This window comes from Rhipicephalus microplus, unplaced genomic scaffold, assembly GCF_043290135.1.
Source record: "Rhipicephalus microplus isolate Deutch F79 unplaced genomic scaffold, USDA_Rmic scaffold_99, whole genome shotgun sequence".
Lineage (NCBI taxonomy): Eukaryota > Metazoa > Arthropoda > Arachnida > Ixodida > Ixodidae > Rhipicephalus > Rhipicephalus microplus.
This window is the reverse complement of record NW_027464671.1, coordinates 705,001-725,000: the sequence shown is the minus strand read 5'-3', so window position 1 is coordinate 725,000 and position 20,000 is coordinate 705,001. Positions and strand designations below refer to the sequence as shown.

At 64.0% G+C, this 20,000-nt stretch overlaps 1 long non-coding RNA gene and 3 other non-coding genes across 4 annotated transcripts in view; 1 reads left to right on the top strand and 3 right to left on the bottom strand.

Annotated features, from left to right (window-relative positions):
• The window catches only part of LOC142790356 (large subunit ribosomal RNA), a 3,958-nt gene extending 3,833 nt beyond the window's left edge, over positions 1–125 (bottom strand). Inside the window, exon 1 of the ribosomal RNA XR_012889467.1 lies at positions 1–125. This exon is cut by the window's left edge and continues 3,833 nt beyond it. This is a non-coding gene — a ribosomal RNA (large subunit ribosomal RNA).
• Positions 1–20,000, top strand: part of LOC142790308 (uncharacterized) — a 158,260-nt gene that overhangs the window by 60,468 nt on the left and 77,792 nt on the right. The gene's annotated exons all lie outside the window — the stretch shown is intronic.
• On the bottom strand, positions 1,280–1,432 carry LOC142790407 (5.8S ribosomal RNA). The gene has a single exon (XR_012889497.1). It is a non-coding gene; the product is annotated as a 5.8S ribosomal RNA (ribosomal RNA).
• Positions 3,152–4,966, bottom strand: LOC142790324 (small subunit ribosomal RNA). Its single transcript, XR_012889435.1, has one exon. It is a non-coding gene; the product is annotated as a small subunit ribosomal RNA (ribosomal RNA).

The window sequence follows — 20,000 nt, the reverse complement described above, 5'->3', positions numbered from 1 at the left end:
GGGGATTCGGTGCTGGGCTCGGTCCCGTTTCGCTCGCAGCTACTCGGGGAATCCCTGTTGGTTTCTTTTCCTCCGCTTAGTGATATGCTTAAATTCAGCGGGTTGTCTCGCCTGATCTGAGGTCGACAGCGGATACATTCGCTTCCATCAACTTCCTGCACGACCGCGTGCGCTCGCCCTACCAAGTGCGCCCGCAACCCTGTACAGGGCCACTTCTTCACAAGGCTGGCAATCGGCTTCCCCGCTGCACGCGTGCGGCGCACAACCGGTGTGACGTGGAAGTGACGGGACACGTTCGTAAACCCATCGCGAACCGAGTACGACGCCCTACCAAGTGCGCCCGCAACCCTGTACAGGGTCACATCTTCACAAGGCTGGCAAGCGGCATTCCGCTGCGCGCGTGCGTCGTCCGAGCAGTTGCGTGATAAACGACCGTGTCGAAAGCCCAAACACCGCCGAGGCCAGTCGCCGCCGCCGCAAGGGCAGCCACGCAGCCTGGCGAGAGGCATCGTCTCGTGTAGCGTCGCCCCCGCCCCAACTGGAGTGGCCCAGTTTTTTGAACGGGACGGGAACTGCGAAGCACTTAGACCGACGGCGGACTACGACGAGAACGCCTTAAGCTTCGCCAACGTTTCGCCAACTCGTGCGGGAGACTTTTTCCGTTTCGCGGCAAGTCGTCGCGCCGTGCTCTCCGCATCAACCGCGTACGCAGCGAACCGCAAACGTCGGGCGCAGCCTCCTCACCTCCCTGCGCTTTGCGCGCGAACGTTCCCTGTTCGCGCGGCAAAGCCTGGAGGAGGCACGGCCCCGCAGCGTGTTCGAGCGCCCGGTCTACGGGACACCCTGCTTACTTCGAGGGCAACAAGCGCAACGCAAGGCTGCGATCTCGCGCACTTTGCGCACGGCTGGAGAAGCTTTGCTGGCCGGCTTTCGCTCCTCGTGTTTACCGTGCGTTAAAGTTGCGCGTCCGTGGCTCTCGCAGCTCTTGCGCGCCCGGTCGCAGAGAGGAGTACGCAACCTCGACCGCACTTTCCCTGCAGGCTTCCTTCCGACTCGAAGTCCTGCGGCGGTCTCAACGAGGTGCCACATCCTCAATGCAGTCGGTCGCCCCCGTTTCGGTTGGGCTCTGGCACGACGGTCGCCACCGTCTCGCCCTTGAGTGGCCGCTGTTGGCGCTCGCTGTGAGGTGTTCAGCGTGCTGTCCGTGTTGCCGACGCGGTCAAAACGAGTCGACGGCTCACGTTCCCTTGTGCGCCGAAGGCTCTCTTGATATGTGATCCGACCCTCAGACAGACGAAGCCAAGGGAAGACCCAAGGCCGCAATGTGCGTTCAAAGAATCAGTGCTCAGTGTGTCCTGCAATTCACACCAAGTCTCGCAGCTGGCTGCGTTCTTCATCGACCCGAGAACCGAGTGATCCACCGCTTAGAGTCGTGAAAAAGTGTTTGTTCAATTCCGTACAGTCAAAACCAAACGTTTCTGGCACTCGGCCAAACAGTGGCCAAGAAGGGCGCTTTTCAGCGCACGCTTGGACTCCAAAACTCTGCCGCGCCTTTTTCGGCTGCCGCAAATCGAGCAAACGGTGTGTTTCGGACGGCGTTTCGCTTCCGCTACTTGCGAGTGCTTTCGTGGTCCACCCCTCTATAAATACTCGGGAGGCGTCGAAGCCGGTTCTCCAAGCCGGACCCGTAGGTATCGTTGTGTGCTCGCTCTCATTGGCCCGCCTAACCAGAAAATGCCTGCGGTACACCCATTTGGATAAGAGTGCACGCAGATGCGGGCCTCGACGGCTACACATTTCCTCGGGCGGCCGCCTCCCGGCCTCCGTGGAGCGCGGGATGCACGGTCCCATCGACAAGCCTCTCCCGTTTTTACCGTGGCGTCGCGGTTCACCACGGCGGGCGGGTCGGTCTCCTCCGCATAAAAAGGGGGACCCCCGCTTTTTGTTCCACGAAATCGCACAAGCTTTTTTCGCATCCACGGTTTGCCACCGCACACCAAAATGCCGATCCGGCTGCTTACTTTAGCCAACAGGTGGAGCCAGGCGCGCCGTACTTGCGCGGCACTTCCCACGTCCACCGAAGTCGGTGCCAAGGACCACTTTCGGCGCCGGAGCCGCGTACGAGCCTACTCGAGGCGGAAGAACGAAGCCAGCAAGGGCCTGGCCGCAAGTGCGTTCAATTGTCGGGACGTCCAAGTCCCTCGTTCTTCCGTGCTTCCTCTTTCGGCAAGTCGTTGCGGCACCTTCCCAAAGCGCGCAGACCCGCTAATCGCGACGAGCGCGACGTGGCCGTGCCGCCTTTCCCTCGGCAGCAAGCAAAACGCCTGGCAACGTCGACGCTCCCCTAACCGCGATCTCGCACCGTGTTTCGTGTGGCGAATTCAAAAGCCGGCCGGCGCTGCTGCAACCATTACGGTCGGTACGCATACGCCGCGGAGGGCGGGACGGTCATCGGAGCGTGCGGTTCCTCCATCGAGTACTGCGCACCTCGGCCGTCGCATCGCCGTGCCATGACCGGCCGCGCGTCAACGCGAACCGGTGCCAGCGAGATCCCTCGCCTGCAAGAACCGACCGGCAGCCTCCGTCACCCGAGGACGCGGAGGCGCTTGCCGCGGACGGCGGGACGGTATGCACTGGTGCACAGCGGACCCGTCACATCGCCAGTTCCTTGACCGACCGCCGACGCTTGTGCCGTTCCTCTCGTACTTGGCAGTCGCCGCGCGATTGTCGGGTCTCGTTCTTGCACGCTCGAACGGTCGGGAGGGCACTCGGCTGGCGTTTCGGGAACGCGCAGCCTCGCCTTCTACCGACGTAACCACGACTCGCCGTTCGCGCTCCGCCGCTCCTGTTTACAGTACTAGGCGGTCCCGCAGCGGTCGGGTCGCGCATTTCGAGCGCTTCGAGCCACGGTGCAGTGGCGGGTCGAAAGCCGACCTATGAGTGCGTTGCGCCGTTTGTACCCGCGTCCGCCACCTGGCCGACCGTCCAAGGTCGCGGTGTTGGCGTCCGCTGGGCGCAACAATTTGTCACGGGGTGCCGCTCCACATTCAGGCAGCCCCGTGGGGAAAAGCCGACCCCGCGTCCAAACGGGGTCAGCGGCAGAAAGTGTCGGGCGCAGACGCAGCCGAGGCGCTCACCCTTCACAATCCGTTAATGATCCTTCCGCAGGTTCACCTACGGAAACCTTGTTACGACTTTTACTTCCTCTAAATGATCAAGTTTGGTCATCTTTCCAACAGACCGGCGCAACCGAAAGGCCGCGCCGGACATCGGTCCGAAGACCTCACTAAATCATTCAATCGGTAGTAGCGACGGGCGGTGTGTACAAAGGGCAGGGACGTAATCAACGCGAGCTTATGACTCGCGCTTACTGGGAATTCCTCGTTCAAGGGGAACAATTGCAAGCCCCTATCCCAATCACGAAAGAAGTTCCACGGGTTACCCAGTCTTTTCAGACAGGGATAAAGACACGCTGCTTCCTTCAGTGTAGCGCGCGTGCGGCCCCGGACATCTAAGGGCATCACAGACCTGTTATTGCTCTGTTTCGTGCGGCTAGGAGCCGCTTGTCCCTCTAAGAAGGTTGTAAGGTGCTGGGAACCCCGCACCTATTTAATAGGCTAGAGTCTCGTTCGTTATCGGAATTAACCAGACAAATCGCTCCACCAACTAAGAACGGCCATGCACCACCATCCACCGAATCAAGAAAGAGCTCTCAATCTGTCAATCCTCCCAGTGTCCGGGCCGGGTAAGTTTTCCCGTGTTGAGTCAAATTAAGCCGCAGGCTCCACTCCTGGTGGTGCCCTTCCGTCAATTCCTTTAAGTTTCAGCTTTGCAACCATACTTCCCCCGGAACCCAAATACTTTGGTTTCCCGGAAGCTGCCCGCCGAGTCATTTGAGTAACTCAGGCGGATCGCTGGTTGGCATCGTTTATGGTCAGAACTAGGGCGGTATCTGATCGCCTTCGAACCTCTGACTTTCGTTCTTGATCAATGAAAACATTCTTGGCAAATGCTTTCGCAGTAGTTCGTCTTGCGACGGTCCAAGAATTTCACCTCTAGCGCCGCAATACGAATGCCCCCGTCCGTCCCTCTTAATCATTACCTCGTATTCCAAAAACCAACAGAACAGAAACGAGGTCTTGTTCTATTATTCCATGCAAGTTTATTCAGGCGACTCGCCTGCGTTGAGCACTCTAATTTTTTCAAAGTAAAAGCACCGGCCATCTCGAGGCACACAATGAAGTGCACCAAGAAAGAACCGGCATGATGTTCAGTCCGAGCCGTCGCATCGGGTAGATGCACTACTCGTCTGGAACTGAGATCCAACTACGAGCTTTTTAACCGCAGCAGCTTTAGTATACGCTATTGGAGCTGGAATTACCGCGGCTGCTGGCACCAGACTTGCCCTCCAATTGATCCTCGTTAAAGGATTTAGAGTGTACTCATTTCAATTACGGGGCCTCAAAAGAGTCCCGTATTGTTATTTTTCGTCACTACCTCCCCGTGCCGGGAGTGGGTAATTTGCGCGCCTGCTGCCTTCCTTGGATGTGGTAGCCGTTTCTCAGGCTCCCTCTCCGGAATCGAACCCTGATTCTCCGTTACCCGTAACAACCATGGTAAGCAAGTAACCTACCATCGAAAGTTGATAAGGCAGACACTTGAAAGAAACGTCGCCGGCTCGTGGCCATGCGATCAGCACAAAGTTATCCAGAGTCACCACACAATACGGGCCGAAACCCGATCGATCTTGGTCTAATAAAAGCACCCGTTACCCAAAGGGCTCCAGGCTCACTGCATGTATTAGCTCTAGAATTGCCACAGTTATCCAAGTAGGAAGAAACGATCTAAGGAACCATAACTGATTTAATGAGCCATTCGCGGTTTCGCCTTATTTCGGCATGTACTTAGACATGCATGGCTTAATCTTTGAGACAAGCATATGATTACTGGCAGGATCAACCAGGTAATCGTTCGACTGCGCGTCCGTCCTCGCCTTCGGCGGGCCGGACGCAGTCTGTGTGCGGCGGAGGCCACCTTCAGGCGCCCCAACACGCTTATTTTGCACTCCGAGATGACGGCGTTCGAGCTCGCTACGGCACAACCTTCCCGAAAGACGAGTGGGAGCCGTGCGGCAAGAAGCACGTTCATGCTCGCTCTTTTTCGTTGCATCGACTCGGTCGCGCCGTGCGGGTTGCCCAAGCCCGCTGCACTGTCGGTGGACCGGCCGGAACTAGCAACGGAGCCGAGACCGCAAAGCCGCCAGACGACGGGTCACGCCCGCGTCTTCGGCGCTTTCGCATCTGAATCGCCCGAGGACGACACGGAACACACCTCGATATCGTGGTAAAACGGCACCGTCCGACAACCAGCCCCTAACGCATCAAGCGGATGAGGCTGCAGACGACTGCCGTGGATTCCCCTGGAGCAGACCCGAGGACACGCTTGACGAGGCCGAAGCCCGCCGCATATCAGACACCCGGTCGCTTTCGCGTACGCCGCTCACGAGAACCCCCACATAATAGCAGCGATAAGTACCCAGACCTCCTTGGGCACTAATACGAGCGTACTCGAGAAAATTTCACCGCGGGTGTGCCCCGAAACGTGTGGCACGTTGAGCGTGCCACAAGTCTACGTCGCTCTCAAACCCGCCGAGGTCGTAGAATTTGCGACCCTACTCACGAAATTGCCACCGAGGATACGGCCGCAAACGTACCGCACCTTGGGTAGGCCACGAGTTTGTGCAACACTACGCTGACGGCACAGCACCGAGGTCGTGCGCGCACGCACGGGAAAATTCCGCCGCGGTTTCTGCCGAAAACGTGAGGCACCACGACTCTCCGCAAGTTCGCGTCGACTGCGAAAGACCGAAGTCGTGAACGACGTGTCCGCTACTCGCCGCCGACACGCTGGACACCAAACGTACAACGAATCGACAGCGTCGTAGAGGCCCACGACGCGGTTTTCCTTAACGACGTCTCGGCGTGGCACCGACAGGTTAGAACGGCCGACCAACGTTCCCTGTCCGCCGTTCGGCTCAGTCGAAGGGCTCGGCGACTTCGGCAACGCTGCGAAGCCGCACGGTGACGCACGCCATGTCCCCATTTTTTTTTTCTTTCTGCGTCTGCCGGGGTGCCCCTATAATAGCAGCGATAAGCACCCAGACCGCCGTGGGTCGCTCGCCCCGGCTGACGTGGTTTTTCGTACTCCTGCGGCGGTCGCCGTCAAGCACGTCCAAATACGCTACTTTCGTGGGCGCATTCACGCTCTTTCGCTTCGCCGGAGTGCCAGCACTCACTCTGCCAAAAACGGCGAACATCCGAGCGGCGGTTCCCACTTTTGCGTCGGCGTCGCAAACCCCGCCCCGGCAGACGAGGTTTGCCGTACTCGTGCGACGGTGGCCGGCGGGCACGTCGAAAGACGCCGATATCGTGCGCGAATTGGCGCACCATAGAACAAAGAAAGAAAGGAAGAAAAAACGCCCGCGCTCGCTCAAGAAACCTGGGTTCGCAACAAGTGGCAACAACAAGCAACCGAGCGAGTGCGCCAAAACCCGTGGCGGCCGAACAAACGCGAAGTCCCAACCGCGTCAGCCGGGGCGGCACGGGACAGGAAAAATCACTTCAGCCGGGGCGGCGGGGCACCGAATAAACCTCGTCACCTCGTCGCAGGATAAAAGAGGAAACAAAAAGTCTAAACAGCGTCTGCTGGAGCGAATGCGTAATAAAACAACAACAACAACAAAAAAAAAAACACCCGCGCTCAAGAAGTCTGCAATCACCACAAAAGGCGACTGTGACCGAGCAGCGTCAGCCGGGGCCGTGCGGAAACGGAAAAACCGCGACTACCGGGGCGTCGAGGCACCGAAAAATCCACTTCAGCCGCGGCGAAAAAAAAAACAAAAAGAAAGACGGAGGGGGGGGGGGGGGGAACCACGTCTGCCGGGGCGAAGGAAAAAAAAAACGCGTCTGCCGGGGCGAGCCCGGGTGCGGCACCACCGGGAAAACTGTGGCAAACAGACATGGCGATCGAGTGAGTGGGCCGCCAGCCAGGCTCAGCCAAAAAGTGCAAAGTCCGAACTGCGTCAGCCGGGGCGGCAAAAACCGCGTCAGCCGGGGCGGCGCAAAAAACCGCGTCTGCCGGGGCGGCACGAAACCGCGTCAGCCGGGGCGGCGCGAAAACTGCGTCAGCCGGGGCGAAAGAAAAAAAAAAACGCGTCTGCCGGGGCAAGCCCGGGTGCGGCACCACCGGGAAAACTGTGGCAAACAGACATGGCGATCGAGTGAGTGGGCCGCCAGCCAGGCACAGCCGAAAAGTGCAAAGTCCGAACCGTGTCAGCCGGGGCGGCAAAAACCGCGTCAGCCGGGGCGGCGCGAAAACCGCGTCTGCCGGGGCGGCGCGAAAACTGCGTCAGCCGGGGCGAGCCCGGGTGCGGCACCACCGGGAAAACTGTGGCTAACAGACATGGCGATCGAGTGAGTGGGCCACCAGCCAGGCTCAGCCGAAAAGTGCTAAGTCCGAACTGCGTCAGCCGGGGCGGCAAAAACCGCGTCAGCCGGGGCGGCAAAAACCGCGTCAGCCGGGGCGGCGCAAAAACCGCGTCTGCCGGGGCGGCACGAAACCGCGTCAGCCGGGGCGGCGCGAAAACTGCGTCAGCCGGGGCGAGCCCGGGTGCGGCACCACCGGGAAAACTGTGGCAAACAGACATGGCGATCGAGTGAGTGGGCCGCCAGCCAGGCTCAGCCAAAAAGTGCCAAGTCCGAACTGCGTCAGCCGGGGCGGCAAAAAACCGCGTCAGCCGGGGCGGCGCAAAAAACCGCGTCTGCCGGGGCGGCGCGAAAACCGCGTCTGCCGGGGCGGCGCGAAAACTGCGTCAGCCGGGGCGAAAGAAAAAAAAAACGCGTCTGCCGGGGCGAGCCCGGGTGCGGCACCACCGGGAAAACTGTGGCAAACAGACATGGCGATCGAGTGAGTGGGCCGCCAGCCAGGCACAGCCGAAAAGTGCCAAGTCCGAACTGCGTCTGCCGGGGCGGCACGAAACCGCGTCAGCCGGGGCGGCGCGAAAACTGCGTCAGCCGGGGCGAAAGAAAAAAAAACGCGTCTGCCGGGGCGAGCCCGGGTGCGGCACCACCGGGAAAACTGTGGCAAACAGACATGGCGATCGAGTGAGTGGGCCGCCAGCCAGGCTCAGCCAAAAAGTGCAAAGTCCGAACTGCGTCAGCCGGGGCGGCAAAAACCGCGTCAGCCGGGGCGGCGCAAAAAACCGCGTCTGCCGGGGCGGCACGAAACCGCGTCAGCCGGGGCGGCGCGAAAACTGCGTCAGCCGGGGCGAAAGAAAAAAAAAAAACGCGTCTGCCGGGGCAAGCCCGGGTGCGGCACCACCGGGAAAACTGTGGCAAACAGACATGGCGATCGAGTGAGTGGGCCGCCAGCCAGACACAGCCGAAAAGTGCAAAGTCCGAACCGTGTCAGCCGGGGCGACGCAAAAACCGCGTCAGCCGGGGCGGCGCGAAAACCGCGTCAGCCGGGGCGGCACGAAACCGCGTCAGCCGGGGCGGCGCGAAAACTGCGTCAGCCGGGGCGGCGCGAAAACCTCGTCAGCCGGGGCGAGCGAAAAGGGGGGGGGGGGACCACGTCTGCCGGGGCGAAAGAAAAAAAAAACGCGTCTGCCGGGGCGAGCCCGGGTGCGGCACCACCGGGAAGACTGTGGCAAACAGACATGGCGATCGAGTGAGTGGGCCGCCAGCCAGGCTCAGCCCAAAAAGTGCTAAGTCCGAACAGCGTCAGCCGGGGCGGCAAAAACCGCGTCAGCCGGGGCGGCGCGAAAACCGCGTCTGCCGGGGCGGCGCGAAAACTGCGTCAGCCGGGGCGAGCCCGGGTGCGGCACCACCGGGAAAACTGTGGCTAACAGACATGGCGATCGAGTGAGTGGGCCACCAGCCAGGCTCAGCCAAAAAGTGCTAAGTCCGAACTGCGTCAGCCGGGGCGGCAAAAACCGCGTCAGCCGGGGCGGCAAAAACCGCGTCAGCCGGGACGGCGCAAAAACCGCGTCTGCCGGGGCGGCACGAAACCGCGTCAGCCGGGGCGGCGCGAAAACTGCGTCAGCCGGGGCGAGCCCGGGTGCGGCACCACCGGGAAAACTGTGGCAAACAGACATGGCGATCGAGTGAGTGGGCCGCCAGCCAGGCTCAGCCAAAAAGTGCCAAGTCCGAACTGCGTCAGCCGGGGCGGCAAAAAACCGCGTCAGCCGGGGCGGCGCAAAAAACCGCGTCTGCCGGGGCGGCGCGAAACCGCGTCAGCCGGGGCGGCGCGAAAACTGCGTCAGCCGGGGCGGCGCGAAAACCTCGTCAGCCGGGGCGAGCGAAAAGGGGGGGGGGGGAACCACGTCTGCCGGGGCGAAAGAAAAAAAAAAACGCGTCTGCCGGGGCGAGCCCGGGTGCGGCACCACCGGGAAGACTGTGGCAAACAGACATGGCGATCGAGTGAGTGGGCCGCCAGCCAGGCTCAGCCCAAAAAGTGCTAAGTCCGAACTGCGTCAGCCGGGGCGGCAAAAACCGCGTCAGCCGGGGCGGCGCGAAAACCGCGTCTGCCGGGGCGGCGCGAAAACTGCGTCAGCCGGGGCGAGCCCGGGTGCGGCACCACCGGGAAAACTGTGGCTAACAGACATGGCGATCGAGTGAGTGGGCCACCAGCCAGGCTCAGCCAAAAAGTGCTAAGTCCGAACTGCGTCAGCCGGGGCGGCAAAAACCGCGTCAGCCGGGGCGGCAAAAACCGCGTCAGCCGGGGCGGTGCAAAAACCGCGTCTGCCGGGGCGGCACGAAACCGCGTCAGCCGGGGCGGCGCGAAAACTGCGTCAGCCGGGGCGAGCCCGGGTGCGGCACCACCGGGAAAACTGTGGCAAACAGACATGGCGATCGAGTGAGTGGGCCGCCAGCCAGGCTCAGCCAAAAAGTGCCAAGTCCGAACTGCGTCAGCCGGGGCGGCAAAAAACCGCGTCAGCCGGGGCGGCGCAAAAAACCGCGTCTGCCGGGGCGGCGCGAAAACCGCGTCTGCCGGGGCGGCGCGAAAACTGCGTCAGCCGGGGCGAAAGAAAAAAAAAACGCGTCTGCCGGGGCGAGCCCGGGTGCGGCACCACCGGGAAAACTGTGGCAAACAGACATGGCGATCGAGTGAGTGGGCCGCCAGCCAGGCACAGCCGAAAAGTGCCAAGTCCGAACTGCGTCTGCCGGGGCGGCACGAAACCGCGTCAGCCGGGGCGGCGCGAAAACTGCGTCAGCCGGGGCGAAAGAAAAAAAAAACGCGTCTGCCGGGGCGAGCCCGGGTGCGGCACCACCGGGAAAACTGTGGCAAACAGACATGGCGATCGAGTGAGTGGGCCGCCAGCCAGGCTCAGCCAAAAAGTGCAAAGTCCGAACTGCGTCAGCCGGGGCGGCAAAAACCGCGTCAGCCGGGGCGGCGCAAAAAAACGCGTCTGCCGGGGCGGCACGAAACCGCGTCAGCCGGGGCGGCGCGAAAACTGCGTCAGCCGGGGCGAAAGAAAAAAAAAAAAACGCGTCTGCCGGGGCAAGCCCGGGTGCGGCACCACCGGGAAAACTGTGGCAAACAGACATGGCGATCGAGTGAGTGGGCCGCCAGCCAGGCACAGCCGAAAAGTGCAAATTCCGAACCGTGTCAGCCGGGGCGACGCAAAAACCGCGTCAGCCGGGGCGGCGCGAAAACCGCGTCAGCCGGGGCGGCACGAAACCGCGTCAGCCGGGGCGGCGCGAAAACTGCGTCAGCCGGGGCGGCGCGAAAACCTCGTCAGCCGGGGCGAGCGAAAAGGGGGGGGGGGAACCACGTCTGCCGGGGCGAAAGAAAAAAAAACGCGTCTGCCGGGGCGAGCCCGGGTGCGGCACCACCGGGAAGACTGTGGCAAACAGACATGGCGATCGAGTGAGTGGGCCGCCAGCCAGGCTCAGCCCAAAAAGTGCTAAGTCCGAACTGCGTCAGCCGGGGCGGCAAAAACCGCGTCAGCCGGGGCGGCGCGAAAACCGCGTCTGCCGGGGCGGCGCGAAAACTGCGTCAGCCGGGGCGAGCCCGGGTGCGGCACCACCGGGAAAACTGTGGCTAACAGACATGGCGATCGAGTGAGTGGGCCACCAGCCAGGCTCAGCCAAAAAGTGCTAAGTCCGAACTGCGTCAGCCGGGGCGGCAAAAACCGCGTCAGCCGGGGCGGCAAAAACCGCGTCAGCCGGGGCGGCGCAAAAACCGCGTCTGCCGGGGCGGCACGAAACCGCGTCAGCCGGGGCGGCGCGAAAACTGCGTCAGCCGGGGCGAGCCCGGGTGCGGCACCACCGGGAAAACTGTGGCAAACAGACATGGCGATCGAGTGAGTGGGCCGCCAGCCAGGCTCAGCCAAAAAGTGCCAAGTCCGAACTGCGTCAGCCGGGGCGGCAAAAAACCGCGTCAGCCGGGGCGGCGCAAAAAACCGCGTCTGCCGGGGCGGCGCGAAACCGCGTCAGCCGGGGCGGCGCGAAAACTGCGTCAGCCGGGGCGGCGCGAAAACCTCGTCAGCCGGGGCGAGCGAAAAGGGGGGGGGGGGAACCACGTCTGCCGGGGCGAAAGAAAAAAAAACGCGTCTGCCGGGGCGAGCCCGGGTGCGGCACCACCGGGAAGACTGTGGCAAACAGACATGGCGATCGAGTGAGTGGGCCGCCAGCCAGGCTCAGCCCAAAAAGTGCTAAGTCCGAACTGCGTCAGCCGGGGCGGCAAAAACCGCGTCAGCCGGGGCGGCGCGAAAACCGCGTCTGCCGGGGCGGCGCGAAAACTGCGTCAGCCGGGGCGAGCCCGGGTGCGGCACCACCGGGAAAACTGTGGCTAACAGACATGGCGATCGAGTGAGTGGGCCACCAGCCAGGCTCAGCCAAAAAGTGCTAAGTCCGAACTGCGTCAGCCGGGGCGGCAAAAACCGCGTCAGCCGGGGCGGCAAAAACCGCGTCAGCCGGGGCGGCGCAAAAACCGCGTCTGCCGGGGCGGCACGAAACCGCGTCAGCCGGGGCGGCGCGAAAACTGCGTCAGCCGGGGCGAGCCCGGGTGCGGCACCACCGGGAAAACTGTGGCAAACAGACATGGCGATCGAGTGAGTGGGCCGCCAGCCAGGCTCAGCCAAAAAGTGCCAAGTCCGAACTGCGTCAGCCGGGGCGGCAAAAAACCGCGTCAGCCGGGGCGGCGCAAAAAACCGCGTCTGCCGGGGCGGCGCGAAAACCGCGTCTGCCGGGGCGGCGCGAAAACTGCGTCAGCCGGGGCGAAAGAAAAAAAAAACGCGTCTGCCGGGGCGAGCCCGGGTGCGGCACCACCGGGAAAACTGTGGCAAACAGACATGGCGATCGAGTGAGTGGGCCGCCAGCCAGGCACAGCCGAAAAGTGCCAAGTCCGAACTGCGTCTGCCGGGGCGGCACGAAACCGCGTCAGCCGGGGCGGCGCGAAAACTGCGTCAGCCGGGGCGAAAGAAAAAAAAAAACGCGTCTGCCGGGGCGAGCCCGGGTGCGGCACCACCGGGAAAACTGTGGCAAACAGACATGGCGATCGAGTGAGTGGGCCGCCAGCCAGGCTCAGCCAAAAAGTGCAAAGTCCGAACTGCGTCAGCCGGGGCGGCAAAAACCGCGTCAGCCGGGGCGGCGCAAAAAACCGCGTCTGCCGGGGCGGCACGAAACCGCGTCAGCCGGGGCGGCGCGAAAACTGCGTCAGCCGGGGCGAAAGAAAAAAAAAACGCGTCTGCCGGGGCAAGCCCGGGTGCGGCACCACCGGGAAAACTGTGGCAAACAGACATGGCGATCGAGTGAGTGGGCCGCCAGCCAGGCACAGCCGAAAAGTGCAAAGTCCGAACCGTGTCAGCCGGGGCGACGCAAAAACCGCGTCAGCCGGGGCGGCGCGAAAACCGCGTCAGCCGGGGCGGCGCGAAAACCGCGTCAGCCGGGGCGGCACGAAACCGCGTCAGCCGGGGCGGCGCGAAAACTGCGTCAGCCGGGGCGGCGCGAAAACCTCGTCAGCCGGGGCGAGCGAAAAGGGGGGGGGGGAACCACGTCTGCCGGGGCGAAAGAAAAAAAAAACGCGTCTGCCGGGGCGAGCCCGGGTGCGGCACCACCGGGAAGACTGTGGCAAACAGACATGGCGATCGAGTGAGTGGGCCGCCAGCCAGGCTCAGCCCAAAAAGTGCTAAGTCCGAACTGCGTCAGCCGGGGCGGCAAAAACCGCGTCAGCCGGGGCGGCGCGAAAACCGCGTCTGCCGGGGCGGCGCGAAAACTGCGTCAGCCGGGGCGAGCCCGGGTGCGGCACCACCGGGAAAACTGTGGCTAACAGACATGGCGATCGAGTGAGTGGGCCACCAGCCAGGCTCAGCCAAAAAGTGCTAAGTCCGAACTGCGTCAGCCGGGGCGGCAAAAACCGCGTCAGCCGGGGCGGCAAAAACCGCGTCAGCCGGGGCGGCGCAAAAACCGCGTCTGCCGGGGCGGCACGAAACCGCGTCAGCCGGGGCGGCGCGAAAACTGCGTCAGCCGGGGCGAGCCCGGGTGCGGCACCACCGGGAAAACTGTGGCAAACAGACATGGCGATCGAGTGAGTGGGCCGCCAGCCAGGCTCAGCCAAAAAGTGCCAAGTCCGAACTGCGTCAGCCGGGGCGGCAAAAAACCGCGTCAGCCGGGGCGGCGCAAAAAACCGCGTCTGCCGGGGCGGCGCGAAAACCGCGTCTGCCGGGGCGGCGCGAAAACTGCGTCAGCCGGGGCGAAAGAAAAAAAAAACGCGTCTGCCGGGGCGAGCCCGGGTGCGGCACCACCGGGAAAACTGTGGCAAACAGACATGGCGATCGAGTGAGTGGGCCGCCAGCCAGGCACAGCCGAAAAGTGCCAAGTCCGAACTGCGTCTGCCGGGGCGGCCCGAAACCGCGTCAGCCGGGGCGGCGCGAAAACTGCGTCAGCCGGGGCGAAAGAAAAAAAAAACGCGTCTGCCGGGGCGAGCCCGGGTGCGGCACCACCGGGAAAACTGTGGCAAACAGACATGGCGATCGAGTGAGTGGGCCGCCAGCCAGGCACAGCCGAAAAGTGCTAAGTCCGAACTGCGTCTGCCGGGGCGGCACGAAACCGCGTCAGCCGGGGCGGCGCGAAAACCGCGTCTGCCGGGGCGGCACGAAACCGCGTCAGCCGGGGCGGCGCGAAAACTGCGTCAGCCGGGGCGAGCCCGGGTGCAGCACCACCGGGAAAACTGTGGCAAACAGACATGGCGATCGAGTGAGTGGGCCGCCAGCCAGGCACAGCCGAAAAGTGCTAAGTCCGAACTGCGTCTGCCGGGGCGGCACGAAACCGCGTCAGCCGGGGCGGCGCGAAAACCGCGTCTGCCGGGGCGGCACGAAACCGCGTCAGCCGGGGCGGCGCGAAAACTGCGTCAGCCGGGGCGAAAGAAAAAAAAAAAAACGCGTCTGCCGGGGCAAGCCCGGGTGCGGCACCACCGGGAAAACTGTGGCAAACAGACATGGCGATCGAGTGAGTGGGCCGCCAGCCAGGCACAGCCGAAAAGTGCAAAGTCCGAACCGTGTCAGCCGGGGCGGCAAAAACCGCGTCAGCCGGGGCGGCGCAAAAAACCGCGTCTGCCGGGGCGGCACGAAACCGCGTCAGCCGGGGCGGCGCGAAAACTGCGTCAGCCGGGGCGAAAGAAAAAAAAAAAACGCGTCTGCCGGGGCAAGCCCGGGTGCGGCACCACCGGGAAAACTGTGGCAAACAGACATGGCGATCGAGTGAGTGGGCCGCCAGCCAGGCTCAGCCAAAAAGTGCAAAGTCCGAACTGCGTCAGCCGGGGCGGCAAAAACCGCGTCAGCCGGGGCGGCGCGAAAACCGCGTCTGCCGGGGCGGCGCGAAAACTGCGTCAGCCGGGGCGAGCCCGGGTGCGGCACCACCGGGAAAACTGTGGCTAACAGACATGGCGATCGAGTGAGTGGGCCACCAGCCAGGCTCAGCCGAAAAGTGCTAAGTCCGAACTGCGTCAGCCGGGGCGGCAAAAACCGCGTCAGCCGGGGCGGCAAAAACCGCGTCAGCCGGGGCGGCGCAAAAACCGCGTCTGCCGGGGCGGCACGAAACCGCGTCAGCCGGGGCGGCGCGAAAACTGCGTCAGCCGGGGCGAGCCCGGGTGCGGCACCACCGGGAAAACTGTGGCAAACAGACATGGCGATCGAGTGAGTGGGCCGCCAGCCAGGCTCAGCCAAAAAGTGCCAAGTCCGAACTGCGTCAGCCGGGGCGGCAAAAAACCGCGTCAGCCGGGGCGGCGCAAAAAACCGCGTCTGCCGGGGCGGCGCGAAAACCGCGTCTGCCGGGGCGGCGCGAAAACTGCGTCAGCCGGGGCGAAAGAAAAAAAAAACGCGTCTGCCGGGGCGAGCCCGGGTGCGGCACCACCGGGAAAACTGTGGCAAACAGACATGGCGATCGAGTGAGTGGGCCGCCAGCCAGGCACAGCCGAAAAGTGCCAAGTCCGAACTGCGTCTGCCGGGGCGGCACGAAACCGCGTCAGCCGGGGCGGCGCGAAAACTGCGTCAGCCGGGGCGAAAGAAAAAAAAAACGCGTCTGCCGGGGCGAGCCCGGGTGCGGCACCACCGGGAAAACTGTGGCAAACAGACATGGCGATCGAGTGAGTGGGCCGCCAGCCAGGCTCAGCCAAAAAGTGCAAAGTCCGAACTGCGTCAGCCGGGGCGGCAAAAACCGCGTCAGCCGGGGCGGCGCAAAAAACCGCGTCTGCCGGGGCGGCACGAAACCGCGTCAGCCGGGGCGGCGCGAAAACTGCGTCAGCCGGGGCGAAAGAAAAAAAAAAAAACGCGTCTGCCGGGGCAAGCCCGGGTGCGGCACCACCGGGAAAACTGTGGCAAACAGACATGGCGATCGAGTGAGTGGGCCGCCAGCCAGGCACAGCCGAAAAGTGCAAAGTCCGAACCGTGTCAGCCGGGGCGACGCAAAAACCGCGTCAGCCGGGGCGGCGCGAAAACCGCGTCAGCCGGGGCGGCACGAAACCGCGTCAGCCGGGGCGGCGCGAAAACTGCGTCAGCCGGGGCGGCGCGAAAACCTCGTCAGCCGGGGCGAGCGAAAAGGGGGGGGGGGAACCACGTCTGCCGGGGCGAAAGAAAAAAAAAACGCGTCTGCCGGGGCGAGCCCGGGTGCGGCACCACCGGGAAGACTGTGGCAAACAGACATGGCGATCGAGTGAGTGGGCCGCCAGCCAGGCTCAGCCCAAAAAGTGCTAAGTCCGAACTGCGTCAGCCGGGGCGGCAAAAACCGCGTCAGCCGGGGCGGCGCGAAAACCGCGTCTGCCGGGGCGGCGCGAAAACTGCGTCAGCCGGGGCGAGCCCGGGTGCGGCACCACCGGGAAAACTGTGGCTAACAGACATGGCGATCGAGTGAGTGGGCCACCAGCCAGGCTCAGCCAAAAAGTGCTAAGTCCGAACTGCGTCAGCCGGGGCGGCAAAAACCGCGTCAGCCGGGGCGGCAAAAACCGCGTCAGCCGGGGCGGCGCAAAAACCGCGTCTGCCGGGGCGGCACGAAACCGCGTCAGCCGGGGCGGCGCGAAAACTGCGTCAGCCGGGGCGAGCCCGGGTGCGGCACCACCGGGAAAACTGTGGCAAACAGACATGGCGATCGAGTGAGTGGGCCGCCAGCCAGGCTCAGCCAAAAAGTGCCAAGTCCGAACTGCGTCAGCCGGGGCGGCAAAAAACCGCGTCAGCCGGGGCGGCGCAAAAAACCGCGTCTGCCGGGGCGGCGCGAAACCGCGTCAGCCGGGGCGGCGCGAAAACTGCGTCAGCCGGGGCGGCGCGAAAACCTCGTCAGCCGGGGCGAGCGAAAAGGGGGGGGGGGGGAACCACGTCTGCCGGGGCGAAAGAAAAAAAAAACGCGTCTGCCGGGGCGAGCCCGGGTGCGGCACCACCGGGAAGACTGTGGCAAACAGACATGGCGATCGAGTGAGTGGGCCGCCAGCCAGGCTCAGCCCAAAAAGTGCTAAGTCCGAACTGCGTCAGCCGGGGCGGCAAAAACCGCGTCAGCCGGGGCGGCGCGAAAACCGCGTCTGCCGGGGCGGCGCGAAAACTGCGTCAGCCGGGGCGAGCCCGGGTGCGGCACCACCGGGAAAACTGTGGCTAACAGACATGGCGATCGAGTGAGTGGGCCACCAGCCAGGCTCAGCCAAAAAGTGCTAAGTCCGAACTGCGTCAGCCGGGGCGGCAAAAACCGCGTCAGCCGGGGCGGCAAAAACCGCGTCAGCCGGGGCGGCGCAAAAACCGCGTCTGCCGGGGCGGCACGAAACCGCGTCAGCCGGGGCGGCGCGAAAACTGCGTCAGCCGGGGCGAGCCCGGGTGCGGCACCACCGGGAAAACTGTGGCAAACAGACATGGCGATCGAGTGAGTGGGCCGCCAGCCAGGCTCAGCCAAAAAGTGCCAAGTCCGAACTGCGTCAGCCGGGGCGGCAAAAAACCGCGTCAGCCGGGGCGGCGCAAAAAACCGCGTCTGCCGGGGCGGCGCGAAAACCGCGTCTGCCGGGGCGGCGCGAAAACTGCGTCAGCCGGGGCGAAAGAAAAAAAAAAACGCGTCTGCCGGGGCGAGCCCGGGTGCGGCACCACCGGGAAAACTGTGGCAAACAGACATGGCGATCGAGTGAGTGGGCCGCCAGCCAGGCACAGCCGAAAAGTGCCAAGTCCGAACTGCGTCTGCCGGGGCGGCACGAAACCGCGTCAGCCGGGGCGGCGCGAAAACTGCGTCAGCCGGGGCGAAAGAAAAAAAAACGCGTCTGCCGGGGCGAGCCCGGGTGCGGCACCACCGGGAAAACTGTGGCAAACAGACATGGCGATCGAGTGAGTGGGCCGCCAGCCAGGCTCAGCCAAAAAGTGCAAAGTCCGAACTGCGTCAGCCGGGGCGGCAAAAACCGCGTCAGCCGGGGCGGCGCAAAAAACCGCGTCTGCCGGGGCGGCACGAAACCGCGTCAGCCGGGGCGGCGCGAAAACTGCGTCAGCCGGGGCGAAAGAAAAAAAAAACGCGTCTGCCGGGGCAAGCCCGGGTGCGGCACCACCGGGAAAACTGTGGCAAACAGACATGGCGATCGAGTGAGTGGGCCGCCAGCCAGGCACAGCCGAAAAGTGCAAAGTCCGAACCGTGTCAGCCGGGGCGACGCAAAAACCGCGTCAGCCGTGGCGGCGCGAAAACCGCGTCAGCCGGGGCGGCACGAAACCGCGTCAGCCGGGGCGGCGCGAAAACTGCGTCAGCCGGGGCGGCGCGAAAACCTCGTCAGCCGGGGCGAGCGAAAAGGGGGGGGGGGAACCACGTCTGCCGGGGCGAAAGAAAAAAAAAACGCGTCTGCCGGGGCGAGCCCGGGTGCGGCACCACCGGGAAGACTGTGGCAAACAGACATGGCGATCGAGTGAGTGGGCCGCCAGCCAGGCTCAGCCCAAAAAGTGCTAAGTCCGAACTGCGTCAGCCGGGGCGGCAAAAACCGCGTCAGCCGGGGCGGCGCGAAAACCGCGTCTGCCGGGGCGGCGCGAAAACTGCGTCAGCCGGGGCGAGCCCGGGTGCGGCACCACCGGGAAAACTGTGGCTAACAGACATGGCGATCGAGTGAGTGGGCCACCAGCCAGGCTCAGCCAAAAAGTGCTAAGTCCGAACTGCGTCAGCCGGGGCGGCAAAAACCGCGTCAGCCGGGGCGGCAAAAACCGCGTCAGCCGGGGCGGCGCAAAAACCGCGTCTGCCGGGGCGGCACGAAACCGCGTCAGCCGGGGCGGCGCGAAAACTGCGTCAGCCGGGGCGAGCCCGGGTGCGGCACCACCGGGAAAACTGTGGCAAACAGACATGGCGATCGAGTGAGTGGGCCGCCAGCCAGGCTCAGCCAAAAAGTGCCAAGTCCGAACTGCGTCAGCCGGGGCGGCAAAAAACCGCGTCAGCCGGGGCGGCGCAAAAAACCGCGTCTGCCGGGGCGGCGCGAAAACCGCGTCTGCCGGGGCGGCGCGAAAACTGCGTCAGCCGGGGCGAAAGAAAAAAAAAACGCGTCTGCCGGGGCGAGCCCGGGTGCGGCACCACCGGGAAAACTGTGGCAAACAGACATGGCGATCGAGTGAGTGGGCCGCCAGCCAGGCACAGCCGAAAAGTGCCAAGTCCGAACTGCGTCTGCCGGGGCGGCCCGAAACCGCGTCAGCCGGGGCGGCGCGAAAACTGCGTCAGCCGGGGCGAAAGAAAAAAAAAACGCGTCTGCCGGGGCGAGCCCGGGTGCGGCACCACCGGGAAAACTGTGGCAAACAGACATGGCGATCGAGTGAGTGGGCCGCCAGCCAGGCACAGCCGAAAAGTGCTAAGTCCGAACTGCGTCTGCCGGGGCGGCACGAAACCGCGTCAGCCGGGGCGGCGCGAAAACCGCGTCTGCCGGGGCGGCACGAAACCGCGTCAGCCGGGGCGGCGCGAAAACTGCGTCAGCCGGGGCGAGCCCGGGTGCAGCACCACCGGGAAAACTGTGGCAAACAGACATGGCGATCGAGTGAGTGGGCCGCCAGCCAGGCACAGCCGAAAAGTGCTAAGTCCGAACTGCGTCAGCCGGGGCGGCAAAAACCGCGTCAGCCGGGGCGGCGCAAAAACCGCGTCTGCCGGGGCGAATGCAAAAAAAAACAAAGAAAAAAGCCCGCGCTTAATCAAAAGAAAACAAAGAAAAAAGCTTGCGCTTAATCAAAAGAAAACAAACAAAAAAAGTTCGCGCTTAAGCCTGGCGGTGGAACCACCGGGGCAAACAGACCTGGCGATCGAGTGAGTGGGCCGCCAGCCGGGGTGAGCCAAAAAGTGCAAAGTCCGAACCGCGTCAGCCGGGGCGACGCAAAAACCGCGTCAGCCGGGGCGGCGCGAAAACCGCGTCAGCCGGGGCGGCGCAAAAACTGCGTCAGCCGGGGCGGCACGGAAAAACGAAAACCGCGTCAGCCGGGGCGGCACGGAAAAACGAAAACCGCGTCAGCCGGGGCGACATCAAAATGA